A 7704-nucleotide genomic window follows, 5' to 3' on the forward strand; every position below is an offset into this window, starting at 1 on the left:
CATGAGCTCTGGGGCAGGCTGCCTGTGAACCCTTGCAAGCACCAGTGGCCTGTCTGGGCTGTACTGGTGTCAGTGGTGCAAGGAACCCCCCGCCCTGGGGACGTGCCGCTGGTCGGATCCTCTCTGAAGAGGCGAGCGATGCACAGTACCGGACTCCTCCATCCCCAAACACCTACGTTAAACGATCCTCAGCTAAACAATATGGGGAAACATTGATTTATTCTTAATTTTTAGATTTTTTTTTTTCTCTCTTAAGGGGTCGGGGGGAGCTGTGCTTCGGCGTAAAGCAGGGACTGGTTTGTGTCTTCTGCTCAGTGCGAGGAGCAGCCATACCAAGCCCCAGCTATTAAAGCAAAAGCTGTAACCTTCTTTAGCATCTCCTAGGCTTTCTCTGCAAGGTAGAAGATGGCACCGCTGCTGCTGCTCACCGAGAGCTGCTGGCAGAGCCGAATTGTTTAGCAGCTCTAGCTGGAGGTCATCTTCAATTCCCCTTTTTCGGGAGAGGGGATAGAGTGGGCATTGATGACTCGTGGTGACTCTGTCATGGGGTCCAACGGAGACCTGCCCAGGCAGCACTGGGCTGTGCATTTCTGCCGTGGTACCAGTTAGGGATGTCCCAGTGAAATGAGTTGAAGTTAGGATGGGTTTGACTATTTTTTTTTTTTTAGTGCTCTTGTTTTTTTTTTTAATGGACACCCAGGTTGGCCCAGGAAATACAGCCCAGCTGCACAGCCTGCTTCTTTGGAAGAAAAGGGAAAGACTTGACATGCATTTGTTGTCTCGCTTTTTTTAATCAGTAGAGGTGGATTGCCCTAAATACGTGAGTAGATTAATAGCTAAGAGTCTTGTATTTTTCTTGGTATGAGATTAAAATTCCAGGAAGATAGCTCCTCCAGATTATTAAACTACTAAATTTGTGCTAGTATTGGATCTTGCACACGTTGCTAATACCCTAACACTGTGCTGTCAGCATTCGTACCGGAGCTGGGCTGATGGATACATGCATCTTGGTAATTGTACTGGAAATGCTGGGAGACTCCGAATACGCGCTTAGATATATTGGCAAAATTTTCTCAATCCCATTTCTGCCTTGTGCATTATTTTTCTGAAGGCTAAAGAGCTGTCTGGTCTTCAGTGCTTGGATGATCTTGGTAGGTATAAAATACCCTTCAGAGATGCAATTGTATTTTTGTACTTTTTAAGTCGTGACAAATTTGTAGCAGCAGTTTAAAGAAGTGAATGTGCACTGGCAGTGGGATATCATCGTGAGAGCATCCCCCCAGGGTTGTACCATGGCTTCTTTCTTCTAGATGGCTGAATGCCCACGTGCCAAGCTTTTGGCCCTGGTTTTATCTAAGGAGAACTAAAGGAGGGCTTCTAGCTCCATGTTATTGACTGAGAGGCCTCTCCATAGACCGAGACATCATCAAACCGGATTACGGATCTGGCTGCCACCGTGAGGCCATCTGGTGCAGTCAGATTTTCTACATAATCTTGCCAGCTGCTTGGTGCGGGAGTGGTAAGGAAGGGGGTAGGTTCACAGAAAAGGCCACCTTGCCGTTAAAGCATCCCGGCAGCATCTTCCCCCCATCCTAAATGTGTTGCCGACACGGACATCTCCGAGCTGGAGATGTATTTATTTAGAAGAAGCATGCACAAGCGGCGAGCCTGCACATCGCGTTGCCACCTGCATCACCCAACTCCTCCATTGGCATTGGCGGAGGGGTTGCGTTTTGTGCGAGTTGGATAATTTCCCTAGTACCAGTGGTTTTGGTTTTGTTTGGTTTTTAATTTGTACGTGGACTCTCACCTTTTATGGATTAAAAAGCACTGATTCAAAAACACTTCGTAACGTGCATCTCTGTTGCGAATTATGGATGGACTGGGTGCACTAGCCATGGGGCGGGGGGGGAACAAGCCCTGGTTGGGCTTCCGAATGGGTCACTTTTGGGTCATTTTTACATAAATCTGGAGCTGTTGAGGTTGGGAGAGATCGTTTGGTTCTAGTACATCCTAATCCAAGACAAACCGAACTCCCAAGTATCCAGATCGGTCCAACAGCACTTGGTGAGCTATTGTCTCCATCTCCACACGGTGTAATGGGAGCTGGTGGCTTTGTCAGATGAGTTATTTCATGGAAGTAATGCAAGAGGTGGGGAGTGGGACTCAGGTTGGATCTCTTGGGGGCTTTTCTTCTGAAAAAAAAGGAAAACGTTCAAGAAAGTAATTTGCTTCACACCACATGTTTTATTCTGCTGTTTCTGTGTTTCCAAGGGGGTTTCCCACAAGGGTTTCCAAACCCCTTGTTTTTGGAAGACCACATCAATGGGAACAAAGGCATCGCTCCTGTTGGACAATCTCATTGGTAGCTGGTAAACAGCAAAGCCTTGACATAGGACCCCCCCCGCCTCTATGTTTCCTTGGGGGCCTGTGTTTCCCTCTACCCCATCTTCCTGCCATCCTGGGAGGATGCCCAAGCCCATGGCTGTGGGGCTGGACCATGGGTCCTGCCAGCCAGACAAGTCCCTCACTTGGGGGGGGGGGTACGCACCCCAGTGCACCTCACAGGAGGTTAAAAGGACAGAGTAACTCCTCTTCAGAGACACAGAGGTGGGTTTAAACCCCCTTAGATGGGAATGAACTAGGGTCAGTCTTTCAACATTGGGTTAATATATAAAAGCATAGTGGGAAGCTGCTTTTTCTCCTGTCTACCAAGCCAGGGTTAAAATGGCGTCTGACTTTTTTTGACATATTTTTGTAATTTAAGGTGTTTCCCCTTTCATCAGACCTCCTGTACCCAGCATCAACCTCAGAGCCCTGCCAAGTCTTTTAAGCCACCCACACTAAGTTCTTCTGCTGCAGTAGATCCCTTTCCCACCTACGTTCAGTGGATGTGGGAAACTCGTGACTCCATAGCCGGGATCGCCTCCCCCTCCAATGACATATTGTCAGATGAGATGTGTGCTCCATCAGCGAGAGTCTGGTGCTCCCTCCCTCTTTGCTGAGAGGCTATGGAGCTGGATCTCTATGTGCTTGTCTTCTCCATCTGGACTAGGAGGCGAAGGGGTCCTGCAGGATCCCGGTGGTGGTGGGCCAACGTGGGTAGAAAGCACAAGAACCATTGCAAAAATAGCTTTACAGTAACCAAGAGACTTGAAGTCTCTCCAAGCTCTGTTCCTGAAGAGATGAGCTGCAGGTGGGCTCAGGAGCTGAGGCCATGTGCAATGCTCCTTGGTCTGGGCACCCTGGGTTGGGACCAGTTAATGCAGCTCTTGTGGGCATCTTATGACCAGAGAGGGGATGCAAAGAGGGTTTTGGTTTTTATTTTTTTATCCCTTGTTGATTTCTAGGGCCCTTGAGACAGAAAACGGTGGTGCCCACCATCCTAGAAACCCCATCAGGGAGAGCCCAGCAAACCCACAGGTGTTCAGCCACGTTTCCTACCTTTGAGGTTGAATTTTCCTCCTCTCAGAGCTTCATGCTCAATAATAAAAATCTCCCAGCCCATATATCAGCCCTTCCAGCATGGTGGGAAGGTGTTTTGATTTTCCCCTCCATTAAGTACACAACGGCTCTCTTAATAGAAGAGGAGAAGGTACCTACGGTGTCAGGAGCTGCGGCCGTGTGCCTGCCTCCTCGCTTCACAGCTTGTTGGCATCGTAACCCATCAGGGCTTTTCTGGAGCTGTCACTGGCTACAAATTAATGTTCCTGCTTGTCCCTGGGAACAACAGAAGGAAATCAGCTACTGGGTTGATGGCCCCCAGCCCAGGCGTGGTTTGGTACTGGGACACTGCACCTGTGCAAGGTTCTCTTGCTGCTTGCTACACTGAATTTTCAAATTGTTAGCGGGATCAGACCCTTCAGCAGCACCCAATGCTGCTTTCAAACACTCCCGGGCCAGGAGCAGATCAGCAGGGTTGGTCTGGGCGAAGGATGGGGCAGAGCAGGCATTCTCCTGCTCCCAAGAAGGAGAAGGATGCTGTACCTGCTTGGTCCCTTGTCCGGTGCTCGCTCCATCCCATGGAAGGTGTCATCCTCAGCTCCGCATCCCACCTTGGCCTTCCTGAGCACCCATGTGCTGGGTGTGGAGCAGGGTGCTTACAGCCACCCTCCTTTCCAGCCTGAGCCCACTGGAGGGCAGCAGCACCCTGTCCAATACATCCCTTCCTCGTAGCGCTGGCACCCTAAATCTGCCCAGTGAAGCTGGCACCCTTCGACTCATGCTGCCACCCAAGGGTGAGTTGAGGTGTCCCTGGGGTGCTTTGGAGACCAGTGCATTGCAAAGCATGGCATAAAAAGTAGTTTTAAACCAAGTATCCCATGAAGTCCTAAGCGTGCAAGAAATAAAGCCAAGCATTGCAGCACAGCATGCTCTGGGGTAGAGCACCCCGAGCTCATAGCAAGCTCCATCCACCCTATAAAGGAAGGGGTAAAATTTTGCTGGGAGCACTGGAATCATCCATCCTGGCCCTCAGCACCCCCCTGGGGCTGCAGTGGGGGGCTTGCTTCCCTAGGCTGATCCTAAAAAAAGCTTTGCCAAGGTGGTCTCTGAGATTTGCAAGGTCCCCTCTTGGCTCCCCAGAAGCTTGGAGGTGCCAAAGCTTTCCTGCGTGGCAGCAAACCAGACTGGGAGGCTCATCAGACCTGAGGCCACAAGAAAGGGGCTGTGTCGGAGGGGTGTGAAGCCACCAGGGCAGCAGAACCAGGTGGGTCAAGGCTGGGCTTCAGGTCAAGGCACTGGGGGCCGCAGGGGAAAGACCAGTAGATTCAGGAGCTGGTGGAGATGCAAGCTGGAAGCATTGCACTAGAGGGCAGAGTCGGTACGTGCTTAATCCTGCTCCCCACAGTCCAGCCAGCACAGGGTGGGATGGTGCTGGAGTCCCGAATTGTCACATACCCCCATGCATGTAGATCCATGCACATGACTCTTTGCGAACCCTTCTACGTGCTAACACCCAAGTCGGCTCTTGCTCTAGCAATTGCCTGGATGCTGCTTGACAGCAAGTCTTCTTGCATCTTCCCAATGGCCAAAGTGCTTCTAGGAGAGGACGGAAGGCAAGCTGCCACAAACCGGGACCTGCCAGGTCCGTTCCTCAGGGCCCATCATCCTCAGTTGCTTCCTACCGGGGACAAAAGTGGTGGCTGGTGATACTGTGTGGTCCCTGGGGAATGTTCAACCACCTTCCCATATGCGGGAGCAAGGGTCTCCTGTGTGGGAGCAGGTCAGACCTGGCCCAGGATTGACCTGGTCTGGCAGCAGGGCAGGGACGGAGAGGGGACCACCTTTGATCCTTTGTGCCCTATTTTCTGTAGGACATGAGTGTTTCTGAAGGGTCTGCGCTCTGTAGTCTAAAAGAGGATGGGGGAGGATGCTGGTCCTCTACTGGATTCATCCCTAGAACTTGGCCTGAAGCTTTATGGGTCACCCTTTCTAAGCTAGTAGCTTTCGCACAGCCCCCTCCCCCCCTTTCCTTATTTTAATCTGCAAAATTTTTACCCTAGGCAGAGTACAAAGCTGCCCCACTTTGGGATTTGCATCCCCATATGAGGAGGTGCCTCTGCCCATCTCTTTGCAATAGCAGCAAGAGATGGACAAGTTTCCACCGCGGCACAAACTCCACTGGCATAGGATGCCGAGGCCAGACCAGAGATGTGGGGCTTTCACGGGCTGCGGAATGCACTGGGAGAACAGTCTGGGTCTGCATCAAGTGACGAGAGCAAGAGGGCCATGCTGTGGGGCAAGGACATCATGCTGTGATGAAGGAACGTCATGTTACGGAGCAAGGTAGACATGCTACAGGGCAAGAGGGTCATGCTATGGGGCAATGGGGGTCATGCTGTAGGGAAAGGGGGCTTTCAGGGTCCCGGTACCCAGTAGGGATCCCTCATGGCTTGGAGCAAGCCTAGCTGATGTGACCTTGGTCTGCATGGCTGGATGCAGCAACCGGACCAGGCAGGGATGTGCCGTTGCATTAAGCCAAGCCAGCAGCCTGCGTGACCCGCTGGGAGCTGGGGGTCCTGCTCAATTCCTGGGGACCAGGGGCAAAGAAACCCTGCAGTATGTGGAGGGGCCCTTTGCTGTAGCACCCGGGGGCAATAAATGCAAAGCAGTGCTGCGGGGTGCATCTCCCTGCTCTGCCTCTTCCCCCTTTCTCTCCTGCCATGGAGCGACTCCTGCCGTGTCCCTAGACTCTCCCGACAGTCATCCTATTTTTTTTCCCCGTCTCGGGAGCAGTCCTCCTCTTTTCCCCCGCACTCACGAAGGGCCTCCTTCACCAGGGCCCAGTCTTTAATGGGAAGGACAGAACTGAGCCATTCGGAAATGGCTCCTGAATCTTTAATAAAGCAAACATTGCCTGGGCCATAAACATATGATGACAGCAACAGAGGCTCTCAAGCTTATTGCCTGGCCACTAGTTCTTTACTTAACTCTGCCATAATGGCTTTAATAGCCCGGGAGGGAGCTGAGGTGAAAGTCCTATTAAAAAATGTATTTCCGAATTTAATTGAGGCTCCATCTGTGGGGAAAGACAGAGGAGAGGTCGCTCCACAAGAGAGCTATGGAAAAAAAAAAAGAGCTCTCTCCACCTCCTCCTGCTCCTGCCCTGCCTAGGTAGTGCCCAGCAGCAAATCGCACCCCAGTCGGTGGCCCTGGGGACATGGGACCTTCAGAGTGTTCCCTCCCTGGGGGAGACCTGGGACTGTCCCTTACATGAAAGGGGGAACCCCCATTTGTGAAGCATCTCCTCTGGCTTTGCAAGGTTGTCCCCTTTACAATCAAGCCAGGAAAAGAGGCTATGGTCCACCAAGTCCATCAGCATGTGCAGCACTGCCATCCATACTGGGCAGCATCGTCTGCCCGCACTCTGTGGTGGCCTTGCCACAGGTATGGTCTGGACGATTGATCTGACTGTCTCCCCACTGTCCAATGTGTATGTGGCCCTCCAGTGACCCATCAGTTTGTCCAGCTATTCCCATAGGTTCCTAGACACCTGGTCCTATACACATCCACATCCACATCGGCATCATCAATCCACTTGCTTCAGCCCCATCGATATCCATTCATCCATCCATCCATCCCTCCGTCCCTCTATTCATTCACCTCTATCAGTCTATCCATCCACCTATCCACCTACCTTTTTATCCATCTATCTATCCTTCCATCTACCTATCCATCAGTCAGCCTATCTATCTATCTCTCCATCCATCCATCTATCAGTCCATCTATCCACCTATCTACCCATCCATCTATCCATCTACCTACCTATCAGTCTATCTATCCATATATCTATCCACCTCTATCCTTCCATTGATCCATCTGTCCATCCATCTATTTCTCCATCTATCCTGTCACCCAGCACTGAACTTTTCTCCATCTAGGGAAGCTTTGTACATTGAGACCTTTGCAGCCCTTTAAAGAAGGGATGAGCCCAACACTCCAGACTGGGAGACATCCCTGCATCCTGGATCACCATTATATGGGGCTAGACACCCTGAGTTAGGGTTATTTCTCCCCAGAAAATTGTCTGTTGGAAGATGGATGAATAAGGGGACAAACAGAAAAGAAGGTAGATGGATGGCAGATAGGAAAAGAAGGAACAAAAGAGGAAACAGTTGGGATCAGACTGGGAGACGATGCCAGCGTGTGGGCTTGCCAACAGCCACTAATTAGTGATGAAGAAGAGGGGTTGGGAGAGGAGGA

This window comes from Haliaeetus leucocephalus, unplaced genomic scaffold (assembly GCF_000737465.1).
Source record: "Haliaeetus leucocephalus isolate CR32 unplaced genomic scaffold, Haliaeetus_leucocephalus-4.0 Scaffold953, whole genome shotgun sequence".
In the NCBI taxonomy this organism is placed as follows: Eukaryota; Metazoa; Chordata; class Aves; order Accipitriformes; family Accipitridae; genus Haliaeetus; species Haliaeetus leucocephalus.